The sequence below is a fragment of the Lethenteron reissneri genome, unplaced genomic scaffold (genome assembly GCF_015708825.2).
Source record: "Lethenteron reissneri isolate LAM-NWPU_2019-01 unplaced genomic scaffold, ASM1570882v1 scaffold_1534, whole genome shotgun sequence".
Taxonomy (NCBI): domain Eukaryota; kingdom Metazoa; phylum Chordata; class Hyperoartia; order Petromyzontiformes; family Petromyzontidae; genus Lethenteron; species Lethenteron reissneri.
Window position 1 is genome coordinate 1 of NW_026891261.1, and position 18,765 is coordinate 18,765.

The 18,765-nt window shown below is 53.3% G+C and overlaps 1 non-coding gene and 1 pseudogene across 1 annotated transcript; one reads left to right on the forward strand and one right to left on the reverse strand.

The window, feature by feature from the left end:
* The first annotated feature begins 702 nt into the window (after nucleotides 1-702).
* On the forward strand, nucleotides 703-12,257 carry LOC133362579 (ephrin type-A receptor 4a-like; annotated as a pseudogene).
* A 6,090-nt stretch (nucleotides 12,258-18,347) lies between these two features.
* On the reverse strand, nucleotides 18,348-18,451 carry LOC133362580 (U6 spliceosomal RNA). The gene has a single exon (XR_009757511.1). It is a non-coding gene; the product is annotated as a U6 spliceosomal RNA (small nuclear RNA).
* Between the last annotated feature and the right edge of the window lie 314 nt (nucleotides 18,452-18,765).

The following is an 18,765-nucleotide window of genomic DNA, read 5'->3' on the forward strand; positions in this document are numbered from 1 at the left end:
CTCCCCTAAGTCGACCTCAGCCTCAATGAGTTCCCGTACGGTGTGTAAACATTGTGCCACTAGGGAGACAAAGGCGGCCGGGCGTGGTGCTGGCCACCCACCCCCTCGTGTGCCGTGCCGGCCTTCGTAGGTGCTACTCGCTAAAACACTTGCCCCTACAGTCTGCTGACACTACACGGGGGATCTTTGTCTTTGCATTAGCAAGTGAGGCAGCGAGTTTGACACAACAACATCATCATCCCGTGAACCAGTGACCAAGTTCAATGGGTCTCTGTGGGATGAGTCTGAACCCACCCCCCCCCCCCATCTGCACCCCCCCATCTGTACCCCCCCCATCTGTACCCCCCCATCGTACTCCCCATCTGCCCACCCCCATCTGTCCCCCCCATCTGCACCCTCCCCCCATCTGTACCCCCCCCATCTGTCCCCCCCCCACTGTCCCCCCCCCATCTGTCCCCCCCCCCATCTGCACCCTCCCCCCATCTGTACCCCGCCCCCATCTGTCCCCCCATCTGTCCCCCCCCCCTCACCCTCCCCCCATCTGTACCCCGCCCCCATCTGTCCCCCCATCTGTACCCCGCCCCCCCTCTGTCCCCCCCCATCTGTCCCCCCCCCATCTGTCCCCCCCCCCCCTCTGTCCCCCCCCCATCTGCACCCTCCCCCATCTGTACCCCGCCCCCATCTTCCCCCCCCCTCCCCCAGGATGACGATGATGACGACGCTGACACTGACGAGGCTGACGACACTGACACTGACGAGGCTGAGTTTGATGCGCTGCTCTGCAGCGAGCCGCGTGTGGCCGTGGGGGGCTCCGCCGTGCGGCGGGCTACTCGCTGCGGGTTCGCACTCGCAACGCCGCCGGCTACGGGACTACAGCCGCAGCCACACTCCACTTCCACACGTCTCGCGAACGTGAGTACACACCCCAGCCACTACCCACACCACCACCCACCCCACCACCAGCACCCCTACCCACACCCCCACCACCACCCCACCAACCACCACCACCACCACCACACCCACCCACCCACCACCACCACCACCACCACACCACCACCCCACCCCCACAACCCTCACCCCCACCCACCACCCACCACCACCACACCACCACACCAACCACTACCCACCCACCACCACCACCACCAACCCCACCACCACCATCACCCCCCACACCCTCACCCCACCCCACCCACCACCACCCCACACACCACACAACCACTACCCACCACCACCACACCACCACCCACCACCACACCATCACCCTCCACAACCCTCACCCCCCCCACCCACCCACCACCACCACCACCAACCACCACCACCACCACACCCACCCCCACCACCACCACCACCACCACCACCACCACCCCCACCACCACCCACCACCACCACCCCCACCCACCACCACCCACCACCAACAGCATCACCACACCCCCCCACCACCACCCCACCACCACCACCACCCACCCCACCACCACCACCACCCCACACCACCCCCCACCACCACCACCACCCCCACTACCCACCCACCACACCCCCCCCACCCTCACCCCCCACCCACCCCACCCACCACCACCCACCCCACCACCACCACCACACCACCACCCACACCCCCACCCACCACCACCAACCACCACTACCCACCCACCACCACCACCACCACACCCACCCCACCCACCACCACCACCACCCCCACCCCACCACCCCCCCACCACCCACCCCACCCACCACCATCACCCACCACCACCACCACCACCACCCACCACCACCACCACCAACCCACACCACCACCACCAATCACCACCACCACCCACCACCACCACCACCCACCACCCACCACCACCCACTACCCACCACCACCACCACCACCACCACCACCCCACCACCACCCACCCACCACCACCACCACCCCCACCCACCCACCACCCCACCCCACCACCACCCCACCACACCACCCCCACCCACCACCACCAACCACCCACTACCCACCCACCACCACCACCACACCACCCCCCACCCCACACCCCCCACCACCAACCACCCACTACCCCCCCCCACCACCCCCACCACACCCCACACCCCACCCCCACCCACCACACCACCACCCACTACCACACCACCACCACCATCACCCCTCCACACCCTCACCCCCACCCACCACACCACCACCACCACCCACCACCACCACCGCACCACCACCCACCACCCCCACCCACCACCACCACACCCCACACCCACCCACCACACCACCACCACACCCCACCCACCCACCACCACCACCACCAGCACCCACACACCCACCCACCACCACCACCACCACCACCACTACCCCCCACCACACCACCACCACCCCCACCACCACCACCCCCACACCCTCCCCCACCCACCCACCACCACCACCACCACCCCACCACCACCACCACCCCACCACCACCAACCCCCCACCACCACCACCACACAACCACCACCACCACACCACCACACACACCACACCCACACCCCCACCCACCACCACCACCACCCACTACCCACCCACCACCACCACCACCACCACCACCACACCCCCCACACCCCACCCCCACCACCCCACCACCCACCACCCCACCACCACCACACCCCTCCACAACCCCACCCCCACCCACCCACCCACCACCCCCACCACCACCACCACCACACCAACCACCACCCACACCCCCACCCACCACCACCACCACCACACCCCCACCACCACCACCCCACACCACTACCCCCCACCACCACCACACCACCCCACCACCACCACCATCAACCCCCCACACCCCACCCACCCCACCCACCCACCACCACCACCACACCACACCCACACCCCCACCCCACCACCAACCACCCACTACCCACACCCCACCAACCCACCACCACCACCCACCCACCCACCACCACCACCCCACCACCAGCATCAACCACATCACCACACCACCACCCACCACACCACCACCACCACCCCCAGCCCCACCACCACCCACCATCCTACCCCACCACCCACCACCACAACACACCACCACCACCCACCACCACACCACCCACCCACCCACCCCCACCCACCCACACCACCACACAACACCCACCCCCCCACCACCAACCACCCACCACTCACCACCACCACCACCAACCAGCATCAACCAGCCTCAACCAGCACCACCACCAACCACCACCACCACCCACCCACCAACACCACCACCCACCACCACCAACCACCCACCCACCCACCACCACCACCAACCAGCATCAACCAGCATCAACCAGCACCACCACCACCACCACCAACCCACCACCACCACCACCAACCAGCACCAACCCCACCACCACCCTCACCCCCACCCCACCACACCAACATCCAACCCCACCACCAACACCACAACTCAACCACTACGCCACCACCAACCCACTACCAACCTACACACTACCCACCACGCACCCCAGCCCTCCTGTCTGTGTGGTTGTGTGGTTGTTGTTGTAGGGTTGCTCTGTTGTTTGTGGTTGTGTTTGTGGTTATTGTCGTTGTGGTTGTTTTTCCCTGTAATGAAAGGATGTATTTGCTCGCCCCTCCCCCCAGCGAAATTGACGCAGGAGGTGGTCATCTGGGCCGCCTCGGTGTCCGCCCTCCTCGCGGGTCTGCTGCTCATCGCTGCCTCTTTCATCATCGTCAAGAAGAGGGTGGGGGGGGGCACGGGGGGGGGGGGGGCACTGGGGGGTCACACACAGGCGTTGTGTGCGCTGTGAGTGTGCCCACGTGGATTGGCTGCACAGAGAGGCAAATGCCCCCTCCGTGTTGACCTCCGGAGCGAAACTCGCTTCTTTCACGACTCACGCGGCGTTGATGTCTGCTGCCTTGCTGCTGCTGCGTTGCTGCTGTTGCTGCTGTTGCTACTGCTGCTGCTGTTGCATGTTGCTACTGCTGCTGCTACTGCTGTTGCTACTGCGTGTTGCTGCTGTTGCTACTGCTGCTGCTGTTGCTGCTGTTGCTACTGCCTGCTTGCTACTGCTGTTGCTACTGCTGTTGCTACTGCTATGTTGCTACTGCTGGCTACTGCTGCTGCTACTGCTGCTGGCTGCTACTACTGCTGCTGCTGCTGTTGATGCTACTGCTGCTACTACTGTTGCTACTACTGTGTTGCTGCTGTTGCTACTGCTGCTGCTACTGCTGATGCTGCTGCTACTGCTGCTACTACTGCTGCTGCTGCTGTTGTTGCTGCTGTTGCTACTACTGCTGCTGCTACTGCTGCTGTGCTGCTACTGCTGCTGCTGCTACTGCTGCTGCTACTGCTGCTACTACTGCTGCTGTTGCTACTGCTGCTGCTGCTACTTGCTGCTGTTGCTACTGCTGCTGTTGCTACTACTACTGCTGCTACTACTGTTGCTACTACTGCTGCTACTGCTGTTGCTGCTGCTGCTGCTGATTCGTGCGTCGCCTTGTGTCTGAAGGAGGTGCGGTCACTTCCGGGCAAAGTGGGAGTCTCCCCAAGAGACGCGACCTCGCTTCTACAGCGTGCGGGGTGAACGCTCCTCCACCTCTCACACTCAACACACTCAACACATACACATACACACTTACACATACACACTTACATACATACACATACACACTTACACATACACATACATACACACATACATACACATACATACACACATACACACATACATACACACACACTCAACACACACACACCATACATACAACACATACACACCACACATACACACACACACACACCCCTCACACACACACACACCACCCCTCACACACACATAGACACATATCCCTCACACACTCCCCCCTCACACACACATACACACATACACCCCTCACACACACCACCCCTCAACACACGCACACACACACCACCCCATACACACACACAAACACCACCCCTCCACACTCACACTCTCACACCACCCCATACACACACACAAACACCACCCCTCACACACACACGCACACACACACCACCCCATACACACACACAAACACCACCCCTCACACACTCACCTCTCACACCGCCGTGCCCCAGTTAATGTCGCCGTTGCCCCCCACAGTGAAGATGCCGGGTTTCCGGCTCTACATCGACCCACACGACTACGACGTGCCCAGCGACGCTCTCCGCGAGTTCGCCAAGGAAATCGACGCTTCGCGAATCAAACTTGGACATGTCATCGGTGCAGGTGAACGGGGGAGGGGGGGGTGGGGAGCGGACACGTCTGTACCGTCAACTAAAACTTACTCACAGGGCGTTCACTTCAAAAGAATGTTGACACCGCCGCTGAGAATTTGCGAGAAATGTTTGTGCCTCCAGGGCTCTGGAGACCCCTGGTGCACGTTGACAACAATGGCGGACGAGCGGGAGAAACTGTTTGGCTTTTGGAAGCTATTAACCAGTGGCGGCTGGTGATATTTATTTTTGGGGGGGCGCATTTTTTTTATTTTATTGAGGGGGGCAATAAATATAAAGCAGTACCAAAAACCATTTTGACTACTTGAATATAAATTTTGATGATCTTTATTTACATTTCAGACCAAAAAGTACCAAAAAGCATGTTTCCTACTTGAACATAAATGTTTCTCTTTATATACATTTCAGACCAAGTACCAAAAAAGCATGTTTCCTACTTGAACATAAAACGTTAGTTTCATGCTATTATCAATTATGGCTGCGGCTACTTTCATGACGTTTGCATTTGTCCAGAGAGATGTTTTGAGGTCTCTTACCCCCGTCGTTGTCCACAAAACTTCAGTGCAGACACTTTGAAATAAAAGACCAGGGGAAAACAAAAAAGAGAATTGCTACATCACATCCAGCCAAGCCACCTCCGTTTCTCATAACAAGCGCGGGTGAAGCTTCGTGTGTAGCTTCGTCCTCGTCACTGGCCTGCTGCTGGATTTGTAAATCGGGTTGGTCCGGTCCGAGATCCTTTATCTTTTTTATTTCTTCCAGCCGGAAAGCCTTGTGACAGGGTTTTTTTTTGTAAATAAATTACAGAATTTGGATGAACTGCTTGCCATTGTTTACACAAAAAATTTGATCAGCCTAGCAAGTGTCAAAGTGGTGTCGCCTGCGCCACTCGCAGTAGTGGCCCAGAGCGTAAATTTGAATGACAGGTGACGAGAACCAATCAGATTGGATAAAATAACATGTATCCAATTCTGATTGGCCAGGGACGCAACGACTTGCGCCCCGAGGAGAATCTTTAAGAAACCAATTAGAGACCAGCTTCAGGTCACATGCTGTCCGAAAATTTAAAGTCTCACATAGACATCCATTTGTCCGGCGCCCCGCATGAAACACATTGAAAAACATAGAAATAGTTGACCGATTAAAGCCAGTTTTTATTAAATGCTGATGCTTTTCTTACTACCAGCCGGCACATCGTATGAAAAAAATATTTTATTTATGTATTTTTATATAAATTTGTATATGTATATTTCTTGAATAATGATGGGGGCGGCGCCCCTGCGCCCTCTATTGACAAGCCCGCCACTGCTATTAACGTCACATTTACACCATTGGAACCTCATTTGCCAGTAAAAAATATGATAATTGGTTTTTTACCCTTTTTTCTGGCAACAAAACTGACACCTTTTTTACAAGGAGTCATGTTTGCATGGACCACAATACCTGCAGACATAATGCAAACAAAAACACAACTCTGATAATGTATGCACTGTCCTTGAAGTTGATTGATCCACACCCATGTGAGACTAGGCTCTAAGGAAAGCTGTCTCGGGTGTGGACCTGTTTGCACTTAGTCACTTTAAGATGTTTTCTTGTTCACGTTTCTGTTCTTTGTTTGTTGCGGTTGCACCCGATTCAAGAGCCGAATGGCTCACAGGGCCACACCTAATACATGAACTTGAACCGAGGTCAACCCAGCCTGACAAGTGAGCACTGATTGGTGCAGTGTGTACAGATCCATCAGCGCTGGGGGGGGGGGGGGAGAGACAAAGACGGCCAGGGGCGTGATTGACTCTGTCGCTGCACCACCAGCCTCGACAATGCGTCGGGGCTGCATCTACATAAACACGAGGGGCTCTACCTATACATGACTTTGAACTTTTTTGAACTTTGTGCTACCCACTGCCTTTGACCCCTTGGCCCGCAGGAGAGTTTGGCAAGGTGCGCATCGGATACCTGAAGCGAGGCAGCAGGGAGGGGCAGCGACGGTGAGCGTGGCCGTCAAGACGCTGAAGGGCAGATCCAACGAGCAGCAGCAGCAAGACTTCCTGTGCGAGGCGAGCGTCATGGGCCAGTTCGACCATCGCAACATCGTCCGCCTGGAGGGCGTCGTCACCAAGAGTGAGCTGCTGCAGAGAACGTCCCTTCTACGCAGTTTAAACAAAGTCACACCGGCGAGTCTGTTACGTCGCTGGCTGTGCGGCTGGTGAAGCCCGTTGTCGTGATCACCGGTGAAACGTCACCGCACTCGGATGGGAAATGTTTGGATTTGCTCTCCAACTATACCTACTATACACTACACTATACACTACTATACCTACACTAACACTACACTATACACTACACTATACACTACACTATACACTACACTATACACTACACTATACACTACACTACACTATACACTACACTATACACTACACTATACACTACTATACACTACATAACACTACACTATACACTACACTATACCATACACTTCACACTACACTACACTATACACTACACTACTATACACTACACTATACACTACACTATACACTACATACACTACTATACACCACTACTAACTACATATACACTACTATACACTACACTATACACTACACTATACACTACTATACACTACACTATACACTACACTATTATACACATACACTACACTAACACTACACTATACACTACCATACTACACTACTATACACTACACTACACTACCTATACACACTGCACATTACACTACGGTTCTTCACGTTCTGCAGATGTAGATGCCACTGGTTCTTCACGCTCTGCAGATGTAGATGCCCCACCACCATCTATTGCGTGTGGTGGTTGAACTTACAACTCTCGGTTCAGAACGGGCAACCGGACATACGAACAGGTTTTGTTCGTACCTCTGAAAGTTCGTGTTTATGAAAACACAGCGATGCCATCTGGCAGCAATACTAAGGTGCTTATGGACCCTGTGATGATGTGCGGTATTAGTCGTGAATGCTTTGCGTGGATTGCTAACGTCTTGCTTTTCTTGCCCCCTCGACGAAGGTAAACCCATCTATGATCAATCACCAGAATCATGGAAAAACATTCCCTTGGATGTGTTCCTCAGGTAAGAAGTGGCAATGCCAAGTGATGCGATATCGGTTGCGTGCAGGCCTCACAACACTCAGCGGTGTGTCTGTAACTGTCCCCACATGAAGAGCAAAACGGTGGCGTTGTTGTTGTTGTTGTGTTGTTGTGTTGTTGTTGTGTTGTTGTTTTGTGTTGTTGTGTTGTTGTTGTGTTGTTGTGTTGTTGGTGTTGTTGTTGTTGTTTGTTGTGTTGTTGTGTTGTTGTTGTGTTGTTGTTGTGTGCCGTAGTTTCTTACGAACCGGGGCTTCCGCTTGCGGTGATGACTGCACGCGTGTGCATCAAACTTCCTTTGCACCTTACGTAGCCAACTGGCGCTGGGGCGGGGGCAAACCAACACAACAAGCGGCAGTTCTAAACAAATTAGTTTGTCAAACTCGACGGTGACGATAACGATGACGTAAAAGCACCTCGCAGCTCCTGGAAGAGCGTTCCAGACGGCCGCACCACAGCAACGTCACCCAGGCGCCTCCTCCTCATCGCCTCCTCCCCCCCTCCTCCTTTCCTTCCTTCTCCCCCCTCTCTTCTTCCTCCCTCCCCCCCCCCCCTCCCCCCCTCTCTCCTCCCCCCTCCTCTCCCCCCCTCTCCTCTCCCCTCCTCCCTCTCTCCCTCCTCTCTCCCCCCTCTCCCCCTCTCCCCTCCCCCTCTCCCTCCCCCCTCTCCTACCCTCTCCTCCTCCCTCTCCCCCTCTCCCCCTCTCCCCCCTCTCCCTCCTCTTCCCCCCTCCTCTACCCCCCCTCTCCCTCCTCTCCCTCTCCCCCCCTCCCCCTCTCCTCCTCCCCTCTCCCCCCTCTCCTACCCTCCCTCTTCCCTCTCCTCCCTCTCCACCTCTCTTGCCCCCCCCCTCTCCCTCCTCCCCCTCCCCCCCTCTGGCCTGGACCACGGCGTAGAAGAAGAAGGGCCACTTGCTGTTGCCCCAGCTGGTGGGGATGCTGCGGGACGTGGCGTGCGGCATGCGGCACCTGTCCTGCGTGGGCTACGTGCACCGGGACCTGGCCGCCCGCAACGTGCTCGTCAGCGGCGAGCTCACGTGCAAGGTGTCCGACTTCGGACTCTCGCGGATGCTTCTGCCGGACGACCACTCCGAGGCGGTGTACACCACCCGGGTAAAGGTGGGTGGAGAAAGGTGTCAGTTTTGTACCAGTTGAAAGGGTAAAAACCTAATAATTTATTTTGCCACTGGTAAAGGAGAAGTCTCATAGTGTAAATGCTTCACCCCGAGCTCTCAATACTCTGATAGTGCGCTGTCTTTGAGTTGTGCGCCTTTTGGCGCAATCTGGTCCAACACCAATGGAGACTAGACTCTAAGAAAAGCTGTCTCGGGTGTGGACCAATCAGCTTCGAGGACAGTGCATATCATTACCAGAGTTGTTTCTTTTTGTTTGCATTTTGACTGCTTGTGTTGTGGTTATTGCAAACATGATGCCTTGTATAAAGGTGTCAGTTTTGTACCAGTTGAAAGGGTCAAAACCTAATACCAAACCCTTCGCCGCGTACTGACGACATCGGCCGCGAAAGCCGAGGGCGAAATCAAATTGTGAATGTCCCCCAGGGGGGGAAGATCCCCATCCGCTGGACCGCCCCGGAGGCGATTTCCCAGCTCAGGTTCACGTCGGCAAGCGACGTGTGGAGCTACGGCGTCGTCATGTGGGAGGTGATGACACACGGCGAGCGGCCATACTGGGACATGAGCAACCGGGACGTGAGTTCAGCACCAGCAGCCCTGTAGTGTGAGTCTGTGGGTCTCTGTGTGGTGAGTCTGTGGGTCTCTGTGTGAGTCTGTGGGTCTCTGTGTGGTGAGTCTGTGGGTCTCTGTGTGAGTCTGTGGGTCTCTGTGTGGTGAGTCTGTGGGTCTCTGTGTGAGTCTGTGTGTCTCTGTGTGGTGAGTCTGTGGGTCTCTGTGTGGTGAGTCTGTGGGTCTCTGTGTGGCGGGTCTGTGGGTCTCTGTGTGGTGAGTCTGCGGGTCTCTGTGTGGTGAGTCTGTGGGTCTCTGTGTGGTGAGTCTGTGGGTCTCTGTGTGGCGGGTCTGTGGGTCTCTGTGTGGTGAGTCTGTGGGTCTCTGTGTGGTGAGTCTATGGGTCTCTGTGTGGTGATTATGTGGGTCTCTGTGTGGTGAGTCTATGGGTCTCTGTGTGGTGAGTCTGTGGGTCTCTGTGTGGTGAGTCTGTGGGTCTCTGTGTGGTGAGTCTGTGGGTCTCTATGAGTAGTCTATGGGTCTCTGTGTGCCCCCAGGTGCTGGAGGCAGTGGAAGGTGGCTGGCGACTGCCACGTCCCATGGGATGCCCCATATGTCTCCGTCGCCTCATGCTGAGCTGCTGGCACGCGGAGAGCTCCTGCAGGCCCTCGTTCACCCAGCTCGTCACCGCCGTCACCGACGCGCCGCACTACAGGTGCGTCTGTGTGTCTGTGTGTCTGTGTGTGTGTGTCTGTGTGTGTGTCTGTGTGTGTGTGTCTGTGTGTGTGTGCGTGTCTGTGTGTCTGTGTGTGTGTCTGTGTGTGTGTGCGTGTGTGCGTGTGTCTGTGTGCGTGTGTCTGTGTGTGCGTGTGTGCGTGTGTGCGTGTGTCTGTGCGTGTGTCTGTGTGTCTGTGCGTGTGTCTGTGCGTGCGTGTGTGCGTGTGTCTGTGTGTGCGTGCGTCCGTGTGTGTGAGCGCCGGGTGGCTAAAGCACAGCAAGTTGGCACAGTACGGGGCACAGGTGGTGCATCAGCCAGTCATCTCGGTCATCTCAGTTAGTCGACCCGTAGGCACCTGGGTCTGCCCCGTGACCTCCTGCCAGCGGGCGTTCGACACTTCACGTGGCCTCAAGGTGCACATGGCCTGGCCCAAACATCGTGGTGACGTCACCGCCACTTAGTGGCCAATGGCGGTTGTTGTTGTTGTTGTGTGGGAAGCAAAAGAACAACCCCCTACCTCCTCGTGGTGCCGGACTGGAACGCTGTGGTGGGCAGTGCCGTGGGGGGAGGGCCAATTTAAATTGGCCTTTCCCTTCATGGCGTTTGTAACCACCACAGCGGCTAAATGGGGGCTCTGGATGGGTACGAGGGGCTGGTCACCCCTCCACCTTCGATTAATCACGACAAAATCACGAATGAAAATTGTATTGAATAATCTTGTGCCAGAGGCCCCTCTTCCTGACGATTTTCTGAACTGGTCCTGGGCCTCTCCTAGGTCGACTCGGCCTCAAATGAGTACCCGGTGTGGTGTGTAGTGAACATCGCTAGCACTGGGGAGACGTGATGATGTTGATGATGGCACTAACCGCTTTGTCGAGCCGTCGTTTGCGGTGGCCGGGACGCTTCCGAAAAAAGCGTCGAACAGCAGCTCCGGCAGGGGCCTTTCCCGGTAAAATAGAAACACAGAACGAGAGGCGAGCGGTACAAACGTCACGGCCACTTTGGCCTTTCGATGTAAAGCTTTCGTGACTGCAGGGATTCATCTTCTTGGTTCTTTCGGTAAAGTCACGTAGAATGGAAGTAATAGAATAATAAAATAAAACATAATAAAATAATTCTCACGACGTTTCGGCCACAACGCAAGCAGCCGTCCTCAGATGCTGCTTGCGTTGTGGCCGAAACGTCGTGAGAATTATTTTATTATGTTTTATTTTTATTATTTTATTATTTCCCTTCTACGTGACTTTACCGAAAGAACCAAGAAGATCACTTTGGCACTTCTCACGGCCCCAACGAGGCCTCTGCCCGGTGACGGGTGTTTCACCGTCACGGTGACGGGTGTTTCACCGTCACGGTGACGGGTGTTTCACCGTTACGGTGACGGGTGTTTCACCGTCACCTCGCTCTGCCTCCTCTCCCCCCGCACAGTTTCTCGTCCGCGGTGGCGGTGGCCTCCATACGCCGCGGCGACTTCTCAACGTCGACGACGCCGCCGCCGATTCTTCCACCACCTCCTCCCACTGCGTCTTAGTCGTGTTCGCTGGCACGGCCTCCTCCGCTCGGGATCTCGACGTTTGTCTCTCGTGTCTCGTTGGGGGTTTTCTCACGGCGTTCACCGCTCGCTCCCCTGTCGGTTTTAACACTTTAGATTTCTTTAATCCTTTATATTAAGTTCACTTGCTTGCGCGCTTACGACCGTGCAAATCTTTCGGTAGTTTTTAACCCACTTCCCGTGATCCAATCGAGCTGACATTTTGCACACAGACTCGTTGTGCGTGACAATTTATTTTCGTGAAAACATTTTTCCAAAATTTTACACTTTTTAGGGAAAAATAAATTATATTCAATTACCAATTGCTTAATGGTGGCATGCAATCATCTGACCCATAGGTGGCAGCCATCTCAAGCCAGAGGACGAGAGGACACTAGCCGCCACGCATATAAAGGATTTATAGTGAAAAACTTTGTTTTTACGGGTTCATTTTTTTCCCCGACGATCTGCGTCTTCCCTGTGATTGTTTGTCGTTCACGTGCCTCCTCTTTGATCTGTTAATTCGTGTAGTGACAGGGTGACACCTGGCGGCCTGTAGGGGCAATTGCGGGTATCGCTGCATTACATCATCTCTTCGTGCTCTTGAATCGACGTTATACGGAGCACACAGCCCGTAGTGGAGGCAGGGCCGACGACTTACACGGTCCCTGGTCAGCTGCTCTCTCTGCTGCTGCTGGATGATGCTGTTACCGCTGCTGCTGCTGCTGCTGTTCCCACGTCTCCACGCGTCTGAGTTGTGCGCCGAGTAGAGGCTCTTTTTATAACCAGCACCTCGGGGCCACCGCCGCTGCCTGCAAGTCGCGGTTGGTATCCACTAAGGGGGAGTTGGGGCGTCGCCCCGCTAAGCAGCTCGAGGTGACAAATTAGTTTTCTAATAAAAAATATATACTGTTCCGTAAATTGTTGTGTCGTGTTTCAAGAAATAAAACAGTCACATTGTCTATCGACGCCCGCCGCTGGTAGATGAGACGGTGACATCACTTTCATTGATTTGATTTATTGATGAGTTGAAAGGGGGGGGGGGAAACGCCGATTTCAAATAAGAATTCTTCATGCTTCAAAGTTTTTAGGGCGTCAAGAGCGTAAAGCGCGATTTGTAAACTAGATACGTCAATCGCAACGCTATCTCCATCCTCTCTGCAGAAGCACCTTTCCCGTAAACATCGCCACGTTTAGTTATTCCACTATTTTATCCGCCCGGTGCTTTTCCAATTGTTGTGAGCACCGCTAAAGCAAGTTCCACGCAACTTACCCATCTGTGCCACGGTGGCTAGACGTTGACTACCTCGCCTGGTACGCATGAGGTTGTGGGTTCAATCCCGACCCCGATGCAATTTCCAGCGAGAACATTTTTTGTTCATGTAAGAATGCCAATTGGCTGCAACATCTTTTCATGTGCCCGTAATTCCTCCACTGCTCTCCTGGTTTCTCAGTGATAAGTGCGATCTCCTTAATAATTTAAACATTGCATATGAGAAAACAAGCATTTTAAATTTTCAACAAAAAACGATTTCAATTCAACCCATTAGCTCCGAGCTATAGTGTGTTAGAGACCCTGCGTGCAATTGTGAATGTAGTGACATGAAAGTATTCAGCGATGCTTACTCCCCAAAGAGGAAAAATAACAAAACACCGTTGCAAACCAGATGACCGCTTGCTTCAAACTTTCTTGATGTTTGCACGTGAATGTTTTATGAGACTGCTTTACAGTCTTCTTCTTGATTCTTTCGGTAAAGTCACGTAAAAGGGAAATAATAAAATAATAAATATAAAACATTATAATAATTCTCACGACGTTCCGGCCACAACGCAAGCAGCCGTCCTCAGGTGAAGAACAGGGCTGTCGAAAAGACAGCGTCTGAATGAACACCACCAGGCTTGGCAGCGTATATTTAAGCTGGGTTGGAGGGGGAAGAGCACCTTGACAAAATCATTTGCATATCAAGAGGAATTTAGCATATGTTAGGGAAATGCAGATATGGGATTAGTCACTACTTATGGAATGCGTAGGAGGTGGGCGGGGGGTCTCAAAGTCATATTATGCCCGTGCATTATGCAGGATTAGCAGCATGAAAGGGAGGGAGTAGGGTTAGCATTAATAAAGGGAAGGAATGTTAATAGCATGGAGCTGCAGTAACGAAATTTGCAATTTCGATTTAAAACTTTCGTGACTGCAGGGATTCATCTTCTTATATGATGAGGTGAGACCAACTGGGCTATTTCGCTCTTTCTCAGAAGCAAACTGCCCACAAATAATGCTCAACGGAGTTGCTCATCGCTGTGGACATTAGAGCAGAAGACCGACACTGAACGCGCAGTTGATGTCGATTCTTACACGTGGAGGGGACAAACCCGGAGGAGCCGGAGAACAATCCATACGACCGCGGGGAGAGAGAGAGATACGCAAACTCCAGGTATACAGGTACCCTGTAGGTACCCTGTATACCTGGCAAGGCAGTTAACATCTCGCTGGTTTACACCATTGGTACCTCATTTGCCAGTAAAAAAAAATATGATAATTGTTTTTTAACCCTTTTATCTGGCAACAAAACTGACACCGTTTTTACGATGAGTCATGTTTGCATAGACCACAATGCCTGCAGTCATAATGCAAACAAAAAACATAACTCTGATAATGAATGCCCTCAAGGTGTCAGTTTTGTTGCCAGATAAAGGGTAAAAAACCAATTATCATCTCGCTGGTTGCGCCTCACTGCAGCACGACTTTCCATGTTGAACAACCAAGCGTGGTGGACCTTTCTATAAATCCACTGCTGGGTGAGCCCCCTGCCCCCCCCACACAACTCGTCGTGTGGGTTGTCAAGGTGATTTGACCACAGCTCAGCAAGCTGGTCAGTGCGGGTGGGAGCATAGACGCATACAAGTGTAATGGCGTAAGTAGAGCAGGAGACGTTGACCAACACGTATTCATTACAATTAAATCCAACACAGCAGAGTAACGACTCTAACACTCGAAGAAGAGGAATCGGCCCCTTCACCCGGTTCTATCCGAGGCAGTGTCCCTCAGCTAACGTTTCCCCGTCAGCTCCTACTACACCCCTCTAACCCAGACCATCCTAGTAGAGGAGGCTAACTCACCTGGCCCAGCTTCGGCTCAGGTCCGACCCTCAGCCACACGAGTCTGGCCCTCACAAGGACACAGAAGACCTCGCTGCTGCTCTGAGGTCGCACCTGGCTTGCCCTGCCCGGCTCTTACAAGAGCAGCGAGTCAGGGTAGTAGTCCCGGGCTAGGCTAGCTAGCTGGTACTCTTAGTAGGTGAGTGAGTAGGTGAGTGTGTAGGTGAGTGGGGTGGCTGAGTGGGTGGGTGAGTGCGTGAGTGGTGAGTAACCTGTATGGTGATGTTGAGTGCGTGAGCACGTGAGTGACTGAGTGAGTGGATGACTGGGCGACTGAGTGATGTGAGTGACTGAGTGAGTGAGTGGTGAGACTTGACTGAGTGAGTGAGTGGACTGAGTGAGTGAGTGACTGACGTGAGTGAGTGACTGAGTAAGGACTGTGAGTGGTGAGCAACGAGTGACTGAGCGCTGAGTGGTGATGACTGGTGATGTGACTGAGTGAATGAGTGAGTGAGTGACTGAGTGAAGTGGACTGATTGAGTGGACCTGAGTGAGTGATTGAGTGGTGAGCAACGAGTGACTGAGTGAGTAACTGAGTGGGAAGTGAGTGAGTGACTGAGTGACTGAGTGAGTGACTGATTGTGAGTGACTGAGTGAGTGAGGGTGAGCTCGTGCTCTTCACTCCTTCACACGGCTCTTCTGCGTCCATCGACTCCAGAGCTTCTATCGCGCACCGCCTTATATAACCAACTGCCCCCCAGTAGGGGCGGGAGCTGTATGCGGATGTTTGATGTAGACACCCCACGCACGGTGACGTTGATGTAGAAACCACCAACGTAACGGGCTTGCTACACCCTCTACGTAATACCTCTACACTAGTTGCTACTACTGCGTCTGGAGCACATTACAATGTGTTTGGCTGCACTGCCCTCTGCTGTGTTCCTCGTATTGCCGTGACTTGCCAGTGCGTTTTCTGTTCCAATACAAATCACTAACATGTGAACGAAGCATATTATTTGTCTGCACTTGTGCCGTATTCTATTTTACAACTTCATATCCAAACTTCCAACACAGAACCCTCGGAAATCTGAAGCCTCCCCCCGCCTAACCTTGAGAACTCATCTCGCGCCTCTGTAATAATGATGACCGGTGGCTACGTAGGGCGAAATAAAACCCCAACGACATGGATACATGTACAGGTAGCCCCGAGGTACGATGGGGTCCGACTACGACATTTTGATCTTACGATGGCGATTCGACAAAATTGCCATCAACAACCTAACATCGTTCACGTGTGCAGACGACGGACAAGAATATTGGTGAGTACACAGTACAATTGATACGTTACGATACGTCAATGCATGTATACACTACACTATATACTACACTATACACTACACTATACACTACACAATACTCTACACTATACACTACACTATTACACTACACTATACACTACATTATTACACTACACTATACACGTCATTATACACTACACTATACACTACTATACACTACACTACACTACTCTACACTACACTATACACTACACTATGCATTACACTATACACTACACTATGATACGTAGCTTTAGCGATTTAATTTTAGGGTTACCACGATACGATACGTTCAATGCATGTTAAAAGTTTCTGTAGCAGATAGGATTGTTTCCTGCTAAAACTTTCTATTAAATTTCAGTTCATATAGGTAGGCTAAGAATTTTCCTTGTTTTTACTTTACATTTCACTGTGCAATACAGTATTGCAATTAATAAATACACACGGTATATAGTTTATACAGTACGGCTACTGTAAATGCTTTGTTTGCTAAATTATCACCGTCCTTTAAGACTCCTGGGTAGGCTATAGGCCATCTTCGACTTACGGTATTTTCGGCTTACGACGGGGTCGTCCAAACGCATCTCCGTCGTAAGTAGAGGACTGCCTGTGTTGTGACTTCCCTAAGAAATAAACACAACCATAAACATTATCATAGCCCCATCGGGAAGGGCGTTCGTGTCTTCTAGAAAGAGGGAGGAGCTTCTAGAAAGAGGGCGAGTCTTCTAGAAAGAGGCGTGTCTTCTAGAAAGAGGGCGTGTCTTCTAGAAAGAGGAAGGGGCTTCTAGAAAGAGGGCGTGTCTTCTAGAAAGAGGGCGTGTCTTCTAGAAAGAGGGCGTGTCTTCTAGACAGAGGGCGTGTCTTCTAGAAAGAGGGCGTGTCTTCTAGAAAGAGGGCGTGTCTTCTAGAAAGAGGGAGGAGCTTCTAGAAAGAGGGCGTGTCTTCTAGACAGAGGGCGTGTCTTCTAGAAAGAGGGCGTGTCTTCTAGAAAGAGGGCGTGTCTTCTAGAAAGAGGGAGTGTCTTCTAGAAAGAGGGCGTGTCTTCTAGAAAGAGGGCGTGTCTTCTAGAAAGAGGGCGTGTCTTCTAGACAGAGGGCGTGTCTTCTAGAAAGAGGGCGTGTCTTCTAGAAAGAGGGCGTGTCTTCTAGACAGAGGGCGTGTCTTCTAGAAAGAGGGCGTGTCTTCTAGACAGAGGGCGTGTCTTCTAGAAAGAGGGCGTGGCCTGTGGCGGAGCGAGGCCAGGAGCCCCGCCCCTCCCCCACGTGGGAGACCTCGTGACTCGTGGCTGTCAGTGGGATGATCCCCCTCGTGCTGATCACAAGCCGCCGTCGTCGTCGTCACCACCTCGTGGTCGTCGTCATCGTTCTTCTCGTCGTCGCCTCCGAGTGAGAGACACGGAGAGAGACACGGAGAGAGACACACACAGAGAGACACACACAGAGAGACACACACAGAGACAGGCACAGAGAGACACAGAGAGAGACAGACACAGAGAGACACAGAGAGAGAGACACACACAGAGAGACACAGAGAGAGACACACACAGAGACAGGCACAGAGAGACACAGAGAGAGACAGACACAGAGAGACACAGAGAGAGACACACACAGAGAGACACAGAGAGAGACACACAGAGAGACAGAGAGACGCGGAGAGAGACAGAGAGAGACAGAATTTGCGTGTCATCCTTGCGCAGGGGCCATGCTAATCTTCTCTGTATCGTTCCAATTTTAGTATATGTACTGCCGGAGCAAGTACAGAGAGAGACACAGAGAGACAGAGAGAGACAGACACACAGAGAGAGACAGACACACAGAGAGACACAGAGAGACACAGAGAGAGACACACACAGAGAGAGAGAGACAGACACAGAGAGAGAGAGAGACACAGAGAGAAACATACACAGAGAGAGACAAAGACACAGAGAGAGACAGAGAGAGAGAGACACACAGAGAAACACAGAGAGACAGAGAGAGACAGAGACACAGACACAGAGAGACAAGCACACAGAGAGACACGGAGAGACAGAGAGACACAGAGAGACATACACAGAGAGACAGAGAGAGAGACAC